Source organism: Mchenga conophoros, linkage group LG3 (genome assembly GCF_057382185.1).
Source record: "Mchenga conophoros isolate Kocher_MC1m ecotype Shallow Benthic linkage group LG3, M_conophoros_male_GT1.1, whole genome shotgun sequence".
Taxonomy (NCBI): domain Eukaryota; kingdom Metazoa; phylum Chordata; class Actinopteri; order Cichliformes; family Cichlidae; genus Mchenga; species Mchenga conophoros.
In genome coordinates, this window is record NC_140528.1 from 64,884,039 (window position 1) to 64,904,679 (window position 20,641).

The 20,641-nt window shown below is 38.7% G+C and overlaps 1 long non-coding RNA gene and 1 pseudogene across 1 annotated transcript; one reads left to right on the forward strand and one right to left on the reverse strand.

The window, feature by feature from the left end:
* The first annotated feature begins 2,783 nt into the window (after positions 1-2,783).
* LOC146580115 (obscurin-like) overlaps positions 2,784-20,641 on the forward strand; it is a 374,391-nt pseudogene continuing 356,533 nt past the window's right edge.
* Positions 10,706-16,165, reverse strand: LOC146580116 (uncharacterized). Its single transcript, XR_014891211.1, has 3 exons — positions 15,607-16,165; positions 15,327-15,389; positions 10,706-11,069 (listed from the first exon to the last, which is right to left on the reverse strand). It is a non-coding gene; the product is annotated as an uncharacterized LOC146580116 (long non-coding RNA).

Consider the following 20,641-nt stretch of genomic DNA (forward strand, 5'->3'; position numbering starts at 1 on the left):
CTCTGCACTGAAACAAACCTCAATGATCTTTTGTTGTTTCCTTCATCAGCCTGCAGAGTTAAAATGAGGAAGAACATTTACTATAGAAACTGTGCTTTAACTGCTACATTAACTATTTACAGGTATTAAAGTAAAATAAAAAAAGATTACACATCTTTACTGTAACAGTGCCAGAGCTGACAGGTGGGGAGGAAGAAATTAGAAGAAGGAAAGAGATTTTTAAAAAAAAGAAAAAAGAGGAAATGACACAGAAAACAAACAGCACCTGAAAGAGAGCAGAGGGAAGACGGAGGACAGGGCCCAGAGCTGTGATCACATGCACATAATATACAAGGAGAAACAACCGTCCACATCAACCCACTGCTCTAAAACACTTCAAAAACTCTGGTGTGAATGTGGTGTCGTCTTATTCTTGTTATCAAACCTCAGTAAGTGTAAAGAGGAACTGGAAGCTTGATCCAGTTATAAGTGAACTGTTCAATAGTGGTTTGTTGCAATGCTTTGTGCATTTTCTCAGCATGCTTTCAAGATTTAACCTGTGGCGTCCACATATGTGGACATCACATTTTGTCTTGTCTAGACCACAGTACTAAATTTTGCTCTACAAGGACCTGATATCCACTCACGAGGACATTATTCTGCCACTGTTCTATCAAATTTTCAATCGAATGTCCCCATATGTGGATATCAGGCCCTTGTAGAGCAAAATCAATAAAAAGTAATTCTTTGTTTTTACATTCATCAGGTGCCAATCAGCCCAAATAGCAAAGAGAAATAAAAATGCTATGAAAGAGTTCAGGTCTTCGGAGGTTAAAGTTACTATGGCAACATGAGTAAAAATAAAGGTAAAAGTCTTTCAGGAATAATTATGATAAGATCCGTCTACAGTCATGTTGTAGGTAATACACCACAGTATCTTCTGATCTATTAGTCTACACATCACTGAATCATTTGGACAGATTAACATTTGTGGAATCACACAGTGTTTAAGTCTCAGTTATTTATTTATGTTGACTGGAGGGTGTAAGTTGACACTTTTGTGATCTCAATAGAGATTTTGTGATGAGCCACAGGTAAGTCTCTGTGTGCCTGTGATCAGTTATCTGTAACTCAGTTTTCTTCGTTTGTTACCATCGAGGCCTGAAACTATCAGCTTCATAATAAAGGTCACCTTTGTTTGGTACTCTGAGTCCTGCTTTGCAAGGGTGGCTGTAGCTCAGGCGGTAGGGCTGAACATCTACTGATCGGAGGGTTGCTGGTTCAATTCCTGGCTTCCCCTAGTCTGCTTATCACATATCCTTGGGTAAGATACTAACCCCAAATTGCTCTCCGAGGCATCCATCGGAGTATGAATATGTGTGTGAATGTTTGTCACAAAGCACTAAGAAAAATGTGCTAGTGTGAATGGGTGAATGCACAAGTTGGGAGTTCGCCTTGTAATCGGAAGGTTGCTGGTTTGTTCCTCGGCTCGGACAGTCTCGGTCGTTGTGTCCTTGGGCAAGACACTTCACCCGTTGCCTACTGGTGGTGGTCAGAGGGCCCGGTGGCGCCAGTGTCCGGCAGCCTCGCCTCTGTCAGTGCGCCCCAGGGTGGCTGTGGCTACAATGTAGCTTGCCATCACCAGTGTGTGAATGGGTGGATGACTGGATATGTAAAGCGCTTTGGGGTCCTTAGGGACTAGTAAAGTGCTATATAAATACAGGCCATTTACAAGTTGTGTGAAGCACTCAGAAGAGTAAAATAAGTGCTGTATAAGAACCATTTAGCATGTGGGTCTGCTTTTTGAACTGACTCTGAACACAATCACATGATCTGTGTTGGTAACATGTGGTGTTCAACACAAACATCATTATTACAGTGTTTCAATCATTGTTTCACATCATCAGTTTGTTTTATTTTATTGTGTTTACATGTAGTCAGAGGCTGAGGTCAGTGTGCATCTGCACATACATGTCAAAGCAAGACAAAGAACAGTCTGCAGAATAAATGAGTTCCTGCTTTACTTTGAAATGACAACAGATAATAAATATAACTTTGAATTTATCTATGAATTTAATTGTTCTTTAGTTGGTGAAACATAAAAGTCTTTAGTCTCACTTCAGCCACACACTGAGTCATTTCCTGTGTTTGGGTCTCCACCAAACTTAAAACCAGAATTTAACCACAAGGTGAAAACTTTCACAGGTCTGAGGTCAAAGGAGCCTTTTCACTATATTACTGCATGATGATGTTTCAGCTAAGAGTCGAATAAAATAAAAACATTTTAATGCAGCCTAAAGTAAGAATTTAATTTAATTCTGCAGTTAAACAATTAAAAGGAGAAAAATGATTTAAAAAGGCTTTAGTGAAAATACAGGCACCGAAGTAGAAAAGCTGTTTTGGTATATTCACTCTCAGTGACTCCCAGTCTGCAGAGACCTGCCAGGAGACAAATATTAGTGGATATTGCAGCCAAAAAATACCCCAAACGGGCAAAACATACTTACATGAAGCAACACAACAACATTTTATATTATAGAAAAAGGAAACAACACAACAAAAGAAACAAGCTTCTATGTTTGCAGTGGACAGGAAATATAAACATGTCAACCAACTGCTGCGGTCAAAGCTACAGGAGCTGTTTGAGTTTTGTGTGTAACGGCAGGAAGCACAGAGAGACCAATCAGAATAAGAGCCTGTAGAAAAACTCTTGTTGTATCTATATTAAACACAACTTCTCTTTATCTGCAAACTAAAACTGTTTGATTATCTGAGGATCAGAGTGCAGCAGGCTGGATGTGACGATGGGGCACTCTTTGCTCTGCATGATGGGCTTTTTCTGTAAGTACACGTCTGACATTGTTTGAACGGCAGCGATTAATGAAAATGTTTCTGATCTGTGAGAATTACAGTGAGTCACTGCTTTAACCTGTTTACCTGAGAGCTGGAACAAAGCAGACTTGTGATTCTTTAAGTGTTTAAATGTTTGATACACTGCTGCTTTTTGCATCACTTATAGTTGCACACTGTGTTACAACAGTTTGATTGTATAATGTCTGATGAGGTTTTATTGATTATTTTAGTGCTCAGTACTGTCATCTGTGGAAATGCTGAAGGTAAGAAATGATTATTTTCTTCCTGTTCATATATGTAGCTGTTATCTCCTATAATGTGCTCAATAATATCCTCCCTGTGTTTACATCTTATCTTCTGCACAGGCTCAATGCTTCTATTCAGCCTGTGCAGTTAAACATAAATGGCTTCAGTAAGCGCTCCATGTGGAGACTGTGGCGTTCTTCACAGCTTTTACTGATGTACCATTTGTACCACTTTCAGTCTGTAAAACTGTAACAACAAAACAGAGCAAGTACATTTAATCTCAGTGTAGATGCACACATGTCACATGACCAATGCACGATCATAACATTAACAATAAATGGACAAAGCCTGTCAAGTGACGTAAATACAAATACCACATGCTGACATGTTTTATGCTAACAGGCAAAACAAAGCACTAACAGTTAGCTTACAGTAGTAATGTAAACTTCACAGACCCACAGAGCACTAATATGTAGAAGCAATCCATCATCTCCCCAAACTTACACTTTATCCCATCTCAAGAGCAGCAGATGCAGAACTATCACAGACAGGGAGCTCTAGCCATTATTACTCGGCACTTCCTCCATTTAACCACTAGATGGCGGACTTTGACATGAGCGGACCAGGAAGAAGCGGATGAATAAATGTGACCCGTCATATAACAAACTTGAAACAAACTATATTTCAGGAATAACCTGAGGGACAAAATATTGTATATGATACAGCTCACACTGCACTGCATTTATTGGTTAAAATATTAAAATGATCGTATCAAGAGTGCAACCATGTGAGCAGATGTTTCACTCAGCCGATACACAAACTTTATATTTACTAGAGTTTGTTGCCTTGAAACTGACTGATTTCCTTTTCATGAGTATTTATCTGTCCATCCTCACAGATCACAGTTAGGATTCACAAGATGCTGATGAACTGGAGGATCAATCTAATTTATTACAGCACAGCGTGATGAGTTTAGGGTAAATGCAGGTAACTCTAATCTGAAAACAGACGCAACCACAGGTCAGTCAGTTAAAGTCCTGCCTGAAGACTTTAATCAGTCTTATTATGAATTTTTACTCTCAGTTATTTATAGTGTCATGGTGTGCTGTCTGCCTCAGTGTCCTCTTGAAAAAAACCTCTAAAAGTTGTTAAAGACTTCACATACACAAGAGTAACAAGTAAAACAAACTGGACAAAGTGCCATCGATATAGATTTATTCATTTATGACTGTCATGGTGTTTCATCATTTTAGTCTGAGTGCTTCTTCCTCATCTTTGTTTAGCTTTTAAAAAAATATTTCCTCTTTAATTTAAAGGTTTGTTTTCTTTCCTACTTTGTGTTATTTTTCTTCCTCTTTTATGATTTTCCTGTTTGTTTTTAACTGTTTCTCATTCCCAGTCCTGTTTAAATTGTCCTGCTGTGTCTTGTCAGTCTTTGTCAGAGCATCTGTGAACACTCACGTGTGTTCATCTCTTAGTTGTTTCTATTGACAGTTTATTTATTTCTAGTTTTACGTTTTGATTCTTTGTATGTTTCCATGTTTAGACTATTTAGATATTAAAGTTCAGTTTTATTTAAGTTATTTTGCTTCCTGCATTTGAGTTCACACCTCTGCACTCCACTCATTGTTACAGAGACACATATTTACAAGTCTGTGGACTCTACTGGAAGAATGGACACAAAATACTTTTTCTCTAATTTGGTGTTTCTATGATAGTAGCTTAGTTTGGAGATTTTACTGTAGCAAAGTCATGTGTATATATATTAACCCTTGTGTGCATTTTATTATCTCTGTGTGTGTGATCAGGTTTGTAAATATGTCAAAACATCTGTATGCACAGATATTATCAGCTGGAAAGTCTTAAAGTTTTGCATAAAGCACTTAAAATACAGACGTGTGGTCAAGTTTCAGCTCACCTGCTCTCTTTGTTGTCTGTTTTATTACTTGTGACCTTTGCTGCACTTCTGCTGTGACAGATCCACAGATGAGTGTAGAAGGTTTTCTGTAATCGAGGGTTCATTAACCCTGAGCTCAGACTCACAGGCTCAGGCTTTCTGTCACACTCAGAACAAACCACCAGGTGGCGTATTACTCAGCCAGGCTCACCTGCTCTTCACCTTGTATTTGAGTCTCAGTTGCAGTAGGAAATAAAACTGCAGCTGGAACATCTGTGTGGCAGATGTGGTGGGTTTCTCCTTCTTCCACTAAAAGGACCACAATAATAGCTTCATATTTGTCTAAGTTACAGAACTTAAAGTCAAGGCCACTCTGACAGCACAACCACACCAGCAGGGGGCAGTGTGACACTGACCTGTGAGGTGAATTACTCTGTTCAGAAAAACCTCATCTGAAAATGAGATCATCTCTTTTAGCTCTAAGAGTGCAATCTCTGTCTCTGATGGAGGCATCTACACTTGCAGAGGAAGGAGAAGAAACACGAATTTAGTCACAACTAAAAGCGATTCAGTCATTATTCAGGAAACTGATGAGTTTAAAAAATTTTGAGAGTTGAAAAACGTCTTCTCCAAATTGTAATGGAAGTCAATATTCACTAATCACCAGTACTTAAACCACTAAATCTGTCAAATTATTAATTATTAGGCTCAGTACATTGTTTCACCTTTGTTCAGTCTTCAGATCACTTACAGACACAGAGGAGTTCATGGTGCTGTTTTGTATTTTTAGAGTGATTTAAAAAACAGTTTGTGCTCCTTTCCTGGTTACTGAACCTTTACTCTTAGTTTTTCTTTGCCAGTTTTGACTTTGGTGCCACATAAAAACTTTGTATTTCACATTTTATGAACAGTTTATGAGAGCAGAGCAGCCTCCAGCTTTGAATCCATCACTGGAGGTTTAACAACATTGTTAGGAAACAACAGCTAACTGATGACTCATTGATTATATGTTCATAAATGTATAAATATGGAAATGTAAAGATGTCGAAATAAGTAAACTGTTGAATATAAAGATCCGTTAATTACCTGATTTAATTTATTTATTTAAAAGAAAGAACTTTTTGATTTTCAAGTCCAATTATGTGCTAATGATATATTTTTGTTTGAACAGCTCTGCCTAAGCCCACTGTGACACTGCAGCCATCTTGGCCTCAGATATACAGCGGTGTGATATACAGCGGTGAGACAGTCACTGTCAGATGTGAGATTCAGGGAGGTGAAGGAGCTCAGTGGACGTACGAATGGAGTCCAGCCAAGTTAAACACACCTCCAACATCCAATGAATACAGAATCATCAGAGCTACTGAGTCTGACAGTGGAGAATACAGCTGCCGGGGTAGACGAGGTTCTTTCTGGACAGTGTGGAGTGACGTCATTACATTGACTGTCTTATGTAAGTTGAACATATTTCTCTCATTTTAATTTCAAAAACAAAACAAAATAATTTCATCAGTACTGTGGGTTTCTGGGGTATTTGTTAACACAGTGGAGTGACATCATCACACTGACTGTGTCATGTAAGCTGGGCATATTTCACCTTTTAAAAAAAAAAAAAATTATATTGCACAACGTTGGATGCAAAAATAAGAAAATATCACGTCTTTCAATAAAACTGCAGGCTTTCTTCTCATTTTAGTATCAAAAGTAGCGTAAAACAAGTTTTAAAGTGTGGTATCGCAAGAAATTAGTTGGTTAAATATATGAGTATGCATAATAGTTATTATTCATAGATACCTACATCCTAAGTTCCTGTTATTCATCTGAAAGAAAAAGAATGAGTGTGTCGTTACAATGGTAATGCCAGGAGAGCCAGTAGTGGTTCTGTGTTACATTAATGTTGTAAGGAAGTGGAAGAAGAGTGTGTCCTGTAGGAGGCAGTAGAAAATGGATACTCATGTTCTGTACATGCACTGAAAAGAAGGTTCAGTAAACCAGTGTCAACGATACTTCATTGTTAGTCTCAGTTATTTTATTTCTATTTTTTGAAGATGCAACATAAAGTTTTACATAAAATCCACAGCAATCACTCACAGTGAAACTGTTATGATACGGCTGTGTGGCAGGGAGGATGTAGGACACAAACGCAAAACAATCATCAGAGCAATGAACTTAAAAGGCTGCTTTATTGCAGCGGTATAATTTTCACGAAAAGAAAAAAACTTGCAAAAACAAAATAAAACAAAAAACTGGGAACTAATAACAAAAACACTGGGAAACCTGTAAACTAGTGACACTGATCTCAGGGAGCACGGAAACACGCAGCATGGTGAGGGGACGACGTGACACTGACAGAGAGAAACACGGGTCTGAAATACACTGAGTGAAACGAGGGAATGAGACACATGAGGGGAGAACAGTCGAGACCAGGGTGAAGCAAAACTAGAAACAGTGACAAAGGACAAGAGACCGTCAAAGTAAAACAGCAAGTATAACACAGACACGGACGAGACACTGAACATAGGGAACACGGAGCACAGAGACCAGAGAGACAAAAGACACGACTAGGGTGGGTTTTGATGATCTATTTTCCGATTAAAATCGATTCTAGCTTGAATAACGTGACATTTATTCAATAAAATCCTGAATCGATTTTCTAAATATAAATGTATTTTGCCCGAAACGCCAGAATCTCAGGTTAAACCACAAGATTTCAACAGCTAAAACAGTAAATGAGAGCAGGCACCTGCTGTTATGCTCCCACCTTTGATAAAGTCTCACAAGTGTCAGCTTTGTTTTTATAGATATAAAAATATGGATATGTACTGATAAGTGATCAGAATTATAATATTTCTGACTGTCTGAGGCAAAATTTCCCACATTCAAATCGAATCGACTTCTAGAAATCAGTGACGATACCCAACCCTGGACACGACTGACTGGGGAACAAGAAAATACAGTGTCCCCTCGTTTATGTCGGGAGTTAAATTCTAAAAGTAATCCACGATAGGTGAAATCTGCGAAGTAGCCAACTTTATTTTTTACAATTATTATAGATGTTTTAAGGCTGTTAAACCCCTCACTACACACTTTATTCACTTTTCTCAGACAGGCACGAACATTTTCACAGTTTTCTCTCTTGTTTAAACTCTCAAAGTTCAAACCTTCTAGAAAAATAAGTCCAAAATTAAAGAATGAAACCAAACACACCCGCGGTTGCCTTTGACGGTGCAACACGTTTTGTCGCCAGTGTTGTGTTTGTTGGGGAGAAAACTTACAAACATACAGTGCAGCACTTCAGAGTCACACTGCTAGCGATCAAAGATTTATGTAAATTTGACAAGCTGAACGCATTCTGTACTGGACAGCAGCGGTCCTTTATCGCAGGCTTTCTTTTACATTGAGAGTAAGATCCTCCTCCTCTCTCCCTGATGCTCGCTGATCGCTATGGTAACACGTAAATATTTCTTTCAAAATAAGAGACAAAACTACAAAAAGATAAAAAATAAAGTACATGAAAATATATAAATCACCATAACGCTGAATCAGTGAGAGCCCTGTGCTTGTTTCTCTGCAACGAGCCGGTCCCACCTGGGCATAATGGGGGACAGTGACACCTGAAGTGTGTTGCTTTTGCTCAGTCTGCGCCGCAATTTTGTTTTGGAAGCTGTAACTGCAGAAAACTCCGCTTCACACAGTTATGATGTCGGAAATGGCAACAGGGTTTTTAGTGCTGTTGTGGCAATCTCGGGGTATTCTCGGGCGACACCGGCAAAGCTCATAATTTACTCATAACAACCAGGAAAAGATCCAGGGAAACCGAGTTAACAATAAAAACTCTGAAAACCATAAATTTCACACTCCAGCTTCAACTCTCGCTGCCCGGTACCAAATGACTCGAGGCCGCGAAAGGTGAATTGCATTGTAGCGAGGGAGGGACCACTGTAATACAAAATCAAAACACTGGTTCACAGACCCAGGACTGTGACAGAAGCATGTGGAGTTGAAAGACATATTCAGTAAATTTCATTTAAAAAAAATGAAACACAAATGTAATGATCCCAGTTTATTCAGCTCAGTTGTTGTACATGTGGATTTTTCACCAGTTTTCAGCAGAGTGGAAGCAGGCAGTGGTTTAACCCACTTTTGTTTAACCCAGTTTTCTCCTGTTTTGTGGACAGCCAGGGAGGTCAGGCATTGCATCTTCCTTTTCTTGATCAGGGAAGTTTTACCCTGTGTTTTGTTTCTAGGAAGGGGGAGAGTTTTTGTTTGTTATTTTGGCCTTGGAGAGCCTGATGCTTTTAGCTTCCTGGCTCAGCTGTGTTTATTGTGAGTCTTTTCCTTTTTTTCCAGCTTTGTAAAAATAAACCTCGTCAATTCAGCAGCAGCTGTGTGGTTTTTGCGTGCGTTACACACTTTTCCCGTGTTGTTTTGCGTTTCTGTTTTGAGGGGCGTAACAGTCGTTAAATTCTTTCTACATGGTGTTCCTAATGTGAGTGAATAATCCAGCTGTTAGCACAGCCAGTTTACAACATAGGACACATATTAAACAGGTCAATACTGATAGATAGATACTTTATTGATCCACAAAGCAAATTGTGTTAGAGCAGCATGATAAAAAGTGAAAATAGGGCCTTACACTATGAGACGGCGCAGGAACTTTTATATTTACAACAGTGAAAAAGAAAAGTAAAAATTAAATTTGTTAAAAACAGTTAAAGTAAAACTGATATTGTGTATAATATGTTAGGGATTTTATACCTGACAGGAAAGTAAGGTCTCAGGTTATTCAGAAGAATAACAGCCCACCGACAACTCTGGATTATATGCTCATAAATATGCAAATGTAAAGATGTAGAAATAAGTAAATAGTGCGATGTTTGAGTATAAAACTTCTTTTTTACAATGTACAATCTGAGAGACTGAAGTTGTTTACATGATATTGTGTGTTGATGTTCAGTCGCACAGATTTGTGCACACCTGGTTGTTTCCAGTCACTTTGCTGGTAGATTCTTAATATCAGCAAATTAGGTTTAAGGTTTAATCTGATTTTTTTTTTATTACCTTTTTATTGTTGATTTTCAGTCAAATTGTCACTGGGGTGAAAAAAATGTTATTACCCCTAACAAGAGCAATAAAACCAGGAAAGCGTCAATGATCGTTTTATATTTCTATAAGTCTGATGATGGGATATTTTCTCTTTGAACAGATCCTCCTAAGCCCACTGTGACCCTGCAGTCATCCTACACTCAGATATATGGAGGAGAAATATACAAAGATGCCTCAGTCACTGTCAGATGTGAGATTCATGGAGGGGAAAGAGCTCAGTGGACGTATGAATGGAGAGGAGGCCAGAAAAACATACATGAAACATCCAGTGTATATACAATCAGCAGAGTTACTGAGTCTGATGGTGGAGGATACAGCTGTCGGGGCAGAAGAAGCTCTTCCTGGACAGAGTGGAGTGACAGCACGCCATTGAGAGTAATAGGTAAGTTGGACATATTTCAAATATTTTAATTTGTACTGAACAATGTTTCATCAACTCAACCAAACGTTTTGTATTTCAACAGCACTGTAGGTTTATTTTGTGTTTAGGATCAAAAGTAGTTTAAAATATCTTTTAGTGTCATTATAAAGATATTTAATAATCACTCAGTGAAACATCTGGAAAATATTTTGTTAGTTTGATGAAAGAATTCAGTCCAAATGTAATAATCCCAGTCACTCCCATCTTGACCTCATGGCTGCACATGTGGAGTTTATCACTGCAGATCAGTTACTTCCTTTGTTTTTAGCATTTTTACATTAATTCCTCGACGTTTCAGGTTTGACTACAATATAACCTCATTTTATGTCACGGTTCGCTTGAGGACTCACACGCAGGACTCAGAGGCACAGTCAGTATTTATTACAGTTCCACCAGGTGTATATACAAACAGTGCAGGGGATAGTGCTATATACAAAGCGGTGACAGGGAAAGGGCTCTGGGGAAATCCAGGTAGGGAAAAGACACTTGCTCCTCTTCTGGCTCTCTCTCCAAACACTCACACAAAAGGGAATCCACTCGGGGAATGCAGGGTCGGGTCCAGGGGATCTATGTACAGAAGGAAACACACGTTAGACGTTTTGCACAGGGCAGCAAAAGAGAACTTGCTCAGAGCCGGGCTGCACTGACGCGAGTCACACACAATGATCCAGCGATGAGTAGAAGCCACTCCCTGGCTTAAATGCTGGCTGCGCTGATGAGGCCCAGGTGTTTCCTCTTCAGAGGGGGCGTGGGCCGAGGGCGTGAACCCACCATGAGTTCCGCCCTGGCGAGAGAGCGAGAGAGAGAACACTACTAGTCAGCGGCCTGCTGATCCCCTGGCCGTGACATTTTATTAGAGACTGTTCTGCTACATTACAGGTTCCACTTAGATTCTTTCCTGTAATTGTTGTTAATGGCATTTGTTTATTTATTTATTTTAATTAATGAAAAATAAAGGTGTTCATGAGCATCATAATATGTTTAATGATATGACAGCTAGAAGAACCTCCAGTGTGGAACAGATGCATTAGTGGATCAGTGGTTTGTGGTTCAGTTCATGGAAAATCAGTCAGAGCCACAAGAACCTGTTTGTTATACAATAACTACAAGTGTGACAAGTGTGTCCCAAATCAGCAACTGCACCAGTTTCACATGATGACCTCATCACAACTTTTAGAAAATGTTTCTCAAATGATGATTTCTTCCAGTCTTCTTAATCTGCTGTAAACTCATGAAAAATAATCTGTAACTTTTTGGAATCTGAACAAAAACTGTGCAAAGTAAAGACTTTACCTTTTACATTTTACTGAAAATATTGTGTTACAGTTTGAAACTTTTATGTTGTGACTTTTTGTTATGTTTAACTTGTTTCTCTGTGAATCAGCTGTTTTGTAATGACTCTACTCTTATGTTATAAACAGCAGAGTTTTTATGTTTCTCTTCTAACTGGATCATTCTTATGTGAACAGTTCCCACTAAGCCCACTGTGACCCTGCAGCCATCCTGGACTCAGATACACAGCGGTGAGACAGTCACTGTCAGATGTGAGATTCAGGGAGGTGAAGGAGCTCAGTGGACGTATGAATGGAGACAAGGCCAGAAAAACATACCTCCAACATCCAATGAATACAGAATCATCATAGTTACTGAGTCTGACAGCGGAGGATACAGCTGCCGGGGCAGAAGGGACTATTTGTTAACATATTGGAGTAAAGTTACTGGACTGACTGTATCATGTAAGTTGAAGATGTTCCGTACAGATAATTTGTTTTGTTAAAATAAGTGAAAACTCGCTTTCTTGCAGATTTGTAGCTGATTCTTTTGTGCTGCTCACTAAAATATTTTGGTTTCAGTTTGACAACAAAAAAACATGAAAAGCAACTTTTTACTCACAGTGAAGACAAAAAACATATCAGAGTATCTTCTCTGCTGTGCAGCTCTACAGAACAGGAAAACAGTGTTTGTCCCAGTTCTGTGATTTTTGTGTGACAGGTTTACGTGCTTACACAGAGACCTCCAGAGCCTTTTCAACAGTGCTGCGGACCTCGGGGGGAAAGCAGTGCTGTGGAAATGACAGTCTTCACTAGTGGGGAGAGTTACAAAGCTTTCTTCGTTATGAATTAGCGATACATGTTTTTATTAAACAATTAAAGATAAAACACCACAAACTCTAGTAGAGGACATAAAGTCAGAGATAGAAACTACAAGGAGCAGGTGCATTTAGTACAGGTAGAGCTCAGTGGCCAGCACAACAAATTCTGGATCCTTTGCTTTTAGTTACCATTAGTAGCGTGTGAACGGGCCTTTATGCTGCGCACTGTGACTCACAGCAATAGTCCCGGGTCAACACTGACTTTGTGTTAAACTAATCCTAAAGTAATAATGGTACTTCTAACCACTGACATACCACAACTTTATCATTCCAACAGCTACTGAAAGTTTCTGGACCAAGCTTGTATGGGATATTTATATAGAGATCCTATAGCTTTAAACTTTATTAGTGGTGTGCGGATCGATATTGTAATATCAATTCTTCCGATACCTGTAATTTATGTTCTAAAATCTATTCTCATATTAAAATATCAATATTTTAGTACTTTGGAGTAAATTTGTAGTTTTTCATTAACAGGAACACAGTGGAAAGAAACAATATCATTCGGATCGTCTAAATTGGGAGGAACTACTTCCTCTTACGCCTTTCATAGTCATATGCAAAATACGGCTGTATAAATGTGTTGCAACCTCTGGTGTGCGGACTCACAACAATGGCTGTTCGTAAACGGAGTGATGTGTGGACATATTTTACCTCGACAAAAAGCCAAGATGCGGTTTTTGATACATGTGGCAAGACAGTGAGGTTTTGTGGCAACACCACTAACCTCGTCAAGAACCTCAGAGTAAATCATATCACAGAATATGACGAGCTTATGTTGAGGTGAACTGAAGAGGAGGAGAGGGACAGGTGCTGCTAGGGCGAGACAGACGTCTCTCGCAGGGTCCTTTAGTGCTGCAGGCAGCAACATGTTCAAATAGCGCACAACGTTTTTTGTTTGTTTTTTTCAACAAGTTTTTTTTTATTTCCATATGGTTATTCTGCATTATTAAGTAATAAGAACAAGTAGTCTGATGTCCTGTAATTATTATGAAGCTATATTATTACAATTACATAATACAATTAAATATTGCATTATGAAATACAATGAAACATTAAGTTTTTGTACAAAGTATCGGATCAGTATCGTCGATACCACCCGTAACTTTACTTGGTATTGGATCGAAAAGGAAATCAGTGGTATCGCACATCACTAACCTGTATTACCCTTCCAGGACCTGAAGCTCAGTAAAGCACCCCAAGCAGCCAAATCTGTTTTTTGATTGGATTGTTACATTTGTGATTGATATGACATTAACCAATCAGCTGAAAGGAAGAAAAATCAGGTCAAAATTACTGTGTGTAGTATAAAATCACAAATATTTTTTGCTTTGTTTCAGTAAGCAGACCTTAACAAAAAAATTGTAACTCGTGTAAATATTTTTATACAAACACAAATCTTTTTTACACACACACACATTCTCATCTGTAGATGCACAAACATACAATTTTCCCATATTTTGGTTTACAAGGTTACAAAACAAAACTCAGTTCACAAATACACATTTGATTTACAAGTACAAAATATTTATGACCACAATTTGAGCCCGTACATGTTGTCCATGAAATTAAGTGCCAAACCATCCTACCTTTGTGAATGTGACCTACAAGCATACTTTAACAGCTAAAATTAAGTGTCAAATCATCCTACCTTTTTTAATAAGAGCTGGAAACATACTCTGACGGGTAAAATGAAGTGCCAAACCATGCTACCTTTGCGATTGTTACATACAAGCATACTATAACGGGTAAAAGAAGTGGCAAACCGTCCTGGCTTTATAATTATGAGCTACAAGCATACTCTGATGGGCAAAGTTAAGTGGCAAAGCGTCATACCAACTTAAATTTGTGCTGGAATTATTCTGTGACAGCAGAAATGTGCATAAACTACTTACGGTGGGACGGTTTGTCAAAGTAGGATGGTTTGTCAGAACACGCTGGTCTATTAATTCAGGTTAGGACTGGGCGATACGGACAAAAATCCATATCATGGTATAATTTGAAGCATGTGCGGTAACGATATATATTGCGATATATTATTTTCTTCTGTATACTGTATTTTCCACACTATAATGCGTACTTAAAATCCTTTAATTTTCTCAAAAATCAACAGTGCGCCTTATATATGAATTCTGGCTGTGCTTACTGACCTCGAACCAATTTTATGTGGTCCACAGCGCTCAGAAATCTGTCAGAAAATGGTAAGCTACGAAGCCGCATTGCTTGGTGGATTGTCGGAGCATTACTGCCGTAGTCAGGAGCCTCTATGTGTGCTTGTGGAAAATATTTAAAGCTGCTGTACAGAATCTTTGAAACAAGCTAGCTTAAAACACCTTTAGAATATAAACAGAGCACTCTGCTCTGTACGTACTGCGGCAGTCACTCAGACAACTGGACGGTCCAAAAGTTGGCCCAATCTATTATTACCTGAGGTTTTAGTAGAGTTGTGACTGAACCACATAAAAATATATCATTAATTTTAATCTCCCCAATCAATTATAATGTTGTGTTCAAAAAATGTTTCAACACAATTTGTTTTGCAGATTCTGTTTAGCATCTTTAATATCAGGAGAACACAACTTCCAGATTTTATGAGTAAAATTAGTTTTTTTCTCTTTGTCAGTTTAACAGTTTCTGTTGTGCCTGTCACTGTTCCCTGTCTGTTTTCTTACCTGGTTCTTCCTGACCTTGCCCTTTCTCCTCACGTTCCCCTCTTTCCTCTCTCCCTCTTTGGACTGACAATCATACACAAATAGATTCAATTAGATGAAAAAATTACATTAATATGAAAAAAATACTATTAAGATCCCTAACAAGAAGTCCTCTCTCAGTGTACTTTCAACCAAAAGGCAAATAACCAAACCACATGAACATCTAATAAAAGATATAAATATTGAAACACTAGACCAACATTATTCTTGATTGATGGATCATTTGATTTTACACTTTTACCTGAATGTGGCTCCTTTTTTTTTTTTTTTTTTTTTGTTGTTGAAAACGTCCTAATATCCATTATGAACCTGGCTGTCTCTCTGTACACGTACACACACGCACATACACACAGTAACATATAAGGTTAATGGGCACCCAGTCAGTTAGCTAGTTAGTATCCATTTCAAACAGGACAGTGGTAACAACAGCAGGCTACAGACAATTTTAAGTTTTAGATTTTAAAAAGGCTGTATACATTTCAATGGAGCAACAGGACGGTCAACCTGGTGTAATGTTTTTCAGTTAAAAAGAAACATGGTCTGACTCCTACCTAACTATATAAAGAGTAACTGAAGGTTAAATGCAGCTAATATGTCCTGTTTTAAGCCAGGCACTTACACCTCCACTCCGCTGCGTCTCAGCCACATTCGGTTTGGCAGAAAGGGCGCTAGAGTCAGAGCAGGGGAAAGGCGAGCTGGAACAAACCATTTTGAGAGAGGGGGGGTATCTATACTTTTGTTGTTAAAATATTACGTCTCAACCAAGTGCTGTATTTTTTTTTTTAAATATTTTTAGTAGTGTGTCAAACAAACAGCAAATATTGTTTAAAAAAAAAAAGGATTTTGCTTCAGCACCCCCAAAAATTGGCTAAAAAAGGCCCTGCTACCGACTAATTTTCCCTGTATCTCATTTGTATGAATTAAAAGAAGAGTAAAATCAAATTCCTCTAAGTGTTATATTTTTTCTTTAGATATCATCTATACAGTTCTTACTGGCCAATAGGGATGGGTATCATTTAGGTTTTATCCGGTGCCAAACCGTTACTTTTGAAACGTGCTGGTGCTTAAACGGTGCTCAAACCGTTGCTTAAAGAATGGAGAACACAAACTTTGTCCAAAAGCCTCTTATATTTCTATTTTTTTGTCAGAACCCATATCGGTACCCATCCCTACTGGCCAATACCAATATACCAACAATAAAAATACATTTCAGTGCAAATCGAATAAACCATGAAAAGTGTTTCCAATGGAGAGTTAGTTAAAACCTCACATGTAAGCTATGGCGTTATTTTTGTGCCACTATTTTAAGCGCACGTATAAAAGATTTTTGCAGGTGCAAGTGTTGCATTTGGAAGAGAAATTTATTTTGAGCGAAGATAAGCTAAATTTGAATGAACAAAGATTTATTGCTGCTTCATTTCAGTGTTTGCAATTATCCATATCCATAATTTTGCAATTATCCATACACACACACAACAGCAGCCCTTCTCGCTCAGTTTTTGCATTTGCTCTTGTTCAGATCACGGACCTGCTTGCAATGTGTTGCTTGCGCTCTCAACATTTCTACCCCTGCGCATTCAACTGTTTCTCTATGCTTTTATATTTGTGCCACAAAACCAACCAATCACAGACTTGGATGCAAAAAATTCTGATTGGCTGTTTTGGTCTCTAATCAGCTCACTAGCTGCTGTAGCTAAACCCAGGTAAATATCCCAGAATGCATTTCATCCAAAACTCAAACGAGGCAGTGGCGGAAGAACGCAGAGTGGCGGAGTTTAAAATATTACTCTGTCTGGATCACAAAATAAACTTTTACAATATTTTCAGGTGAGAATGTTGCTGTGTAAACTTCAAAAATCTGCTCGATTTATCAAAACATCGCATATTTGTAAAAGTGCTCTGACGTTTTCAGAGATGCCTGTTACCCACCAGCTGACCGGCTGGTCAAGGCTCCCGCACATTGTTTTCAACCCCCCCCCCCCCCCCCCCCCCCCCGTGGTCTTTCCCTACTCGGGTTAAACATAATATATAAGTCACTTAGATCAGCGGTCCCTAACATTTTTTGTAAATGGTAAATGGTAAATGGCCTGCATTTGTATAGCGCTTTACTCAGTCCCTAAGGACCCCAAAGCGCTTTACACTACATTCAGTCATTCACCCATTCACACACACATTCACACACTGGATGCCACAAATTGGTTTAATGTCAGACAATATTTTCACGGACCAGCCTTAGCGTGTCGCGGATAAATACAACAAAATAAAATGATAAGACCAACAACAAAACTCTTGTAGATATAATAATAATAATAATAATAATAATAATAATAATAATAATAATAATAATAATAAACACCAATTCACTGCGTAATTGTGTAACTTGCAGTGTCCTCCTAAAATGTCCTCAACTAAAAAACAAATATAAAGTACATGAAAATATATAATTAGTCATAACGCTAAATCAGTGAGAGCCCTGTGCTTGTTTCTCTGCAATGAATGTAATCATGGACAATGGAGGACAATGACATCCCAAGTGTGCCGTCCAAAAATCTGCCCGTGTATTGACTAGACCACCAGGTATTATCCGGTTGTTCAGTCTGACGTCACTAGCCGTGTCTGGGTCTAAACTCCGCTGCAGGTCCATATATCAAACGATCACTATGGCATTACTGAGAGTTGAAAAACTGTCTAAAGTCTTTCATCTTTAACAAAATGATCAGCGTTCTGCTCTACCAGGTGTAACAATTGAGTTTAACATCCAGGCATCCATGAAAACGGAATTTATGACATTTAACGGAGTTAGAAGTTAGCAGGGAGTTAGCTCGCTAGCTTCTATCTAAATACAATATAGCATGTCCTGACTGCGGGGTTTTGGAAACAAATTAAGACGTACAGCTCTGTTATCACTTCCAGCATAAATGAAGACAGAAAACTAAACAGCAGTGATGTTTGTAGGGTTACTGAAGTTGGGCTAGCTGGTATATAATGATGTGCTACGTGACCGCTAGCGACACAGCTATGTTAGCATAATATAAACAAGCTAACTTTTTTTCCACTCGATAAAAGTTAACGTGAGTGTTCTCGGTGGTCAGGAACAAATGTAATCGCATGGCAGGATGCTGTAAAAGGACCAAACTTCAGCCAGGAGAACAACTGAGATAATCCATCCACAATACGAGGTTAGCCATTCATATACTGCTGCATGGGCTGGGCTGTAATTACATCCTAAGGTTTTAAAAACTGAGCTTAAATAAATGATTAGCGGTAATAAAAGCCGAGGGAGGTCAACAGTGATCACTGACTGTTTTAGGAGCTTTTTGAGATCAAATAGAAGAAAATACATAACATTAAACATGTTAACAACACAAAAGCTATATTAAACGCAGACTACTTTAGGCCCGGAAGTAGGATTCGTCGCGTCATCACTGAACAACCGGATAGGAAAAACATTCATTCTAGCTGAAGTACGGGACAAACTGTTCCTTTTCATCTCAATAGGGATGTATTGTAATTGGTCCACCCAGTAGTGATGGGATTTCCGGCTCTTTTTAGAGATAAAAATTAATTAAAGCAACAAAACAACCTGAAGAGCCGGTTCGGAGCCGAAAGAGCGGCATTGTGATGTTGTTTATTCTATTACTCTTCTTCTCTTCTGCTTGTTTTCCTTTTTCTTTCTCAACAGGTGATCCAGGTGATCGATATATGCATTTTTTTTTCTTTCTTTTTTTTTCCTGCCCATTCTGTTGGTTTTTGTTTTTTGCCCTTCTCCCCCGTCCCTCTTCTCAGCTGTTTCTCTTTCCCTCTTTCTTTCTCCCCTTCTTTCCCCCAGTCAAGTCTGTCCCGTATTCAGCAAGTGAAAATAAAATAAACAAAAGGTGACTCAAATGGACCATTATGGCAAGGCTGGGATGGTCAATTTGGTAAAGTAAATCCGTTGGGCGTCTTTCTTTGCCTTTAGACAATAATTCTGATGGCAAAAGAGCCAAACGGGACAGGCAAAAAAAAAGGATGCAAAAAATTCTGATTGGCTGTTTTGTGGCAGGGCGTGTTCTGCGATTCCGCTGCAGGTTTGGTGGTGGTGATGTGTATGGCTGCCAGCGGGAGAGCTGCAGCCATTGAATGTACTGTTACAGCAACTATGTGATTATTGTAAGAATAAATGATGCTGCGAAGCATGAAAATGCCATCAGGTCTGCCGTGGTGGTGATCCTTTTTTTTTTTTTTTTTTTTAAATCTTAAGTGCACGCAAACCAGTAAACAAATTAAAACAAATACTGTTGATAAACTAATACAAAAATTACAATTAAAATTCACAAAAACAAAAAAATATAATTAATATGTAAACAACTTAACAACCCCCAAAGTGTCTAAGTCACATGACATGTCAGCAACACCGAAAGTGAGGGAAGAGGGAGCAAAGTGCTCTCCGCTGTCACAGGAGCGGTGAGTCCAGTGACCTGGTTGTTTCGTTTTTGCCGAAAGCACAGCATAGCAAACAAGCAGAGTTTGTAAAGTAAAGAATCAATCTCACCAGGCTAGTATCGATCCGATACCGATGCCGACTTGGGATCGATACTATCGATCTGAACGCGCTGGGCAGAAATGTTGAGAAGCGCAAGCAACACATTGCGAGCAAACGCAAATGCAAAAACAGAGCAAAAGGGGCTGCTATTGGGGTATGTGTGGATAACAGCAAACACTGAAATACATTTTTGCACGCAGCAATTCATTTTGTTCACTCAAATTTAGCTTTTCTTTCCTCAAAATGAAATTCTCCTCAAAATGCAACACTTGCACCTGCAAAGGTAGCACATGTGGATACACTAGCATATTTTTTACAGGGCTAACACATCGAAGACATCGTTAACAGCTTCTACAATCACATAGAAGCTGTTTTATAAAGTTTTATAAATTAGAAACCGGACTGTGAATCAAATTTAATTTGCACAATCAGAGACTCACCGGAGTTAATTTATTGCTCACACAATACATGAACTCTGTAGCTCAACACACATGGTAAATGGACTGGTTCTTTCTACTCTCCTGGAGTACTCAAAGCGCTCTATACAACACACCCATTCACACAAGCACTACTATCTATACTTTAAGTGCTTTCTAAATATCAATCATACGCATTCATACGCCATAAGTATCTTGCCCAAGGATATTTGGCATGCAAAATAGGGGAGCCAGGGATCGAACCACCAACCCTCCTGAGCTACAGCCACCCCACCACAGCAGTTTTGTGCATCTGCAAAACAAAATCAGTGCTCAAA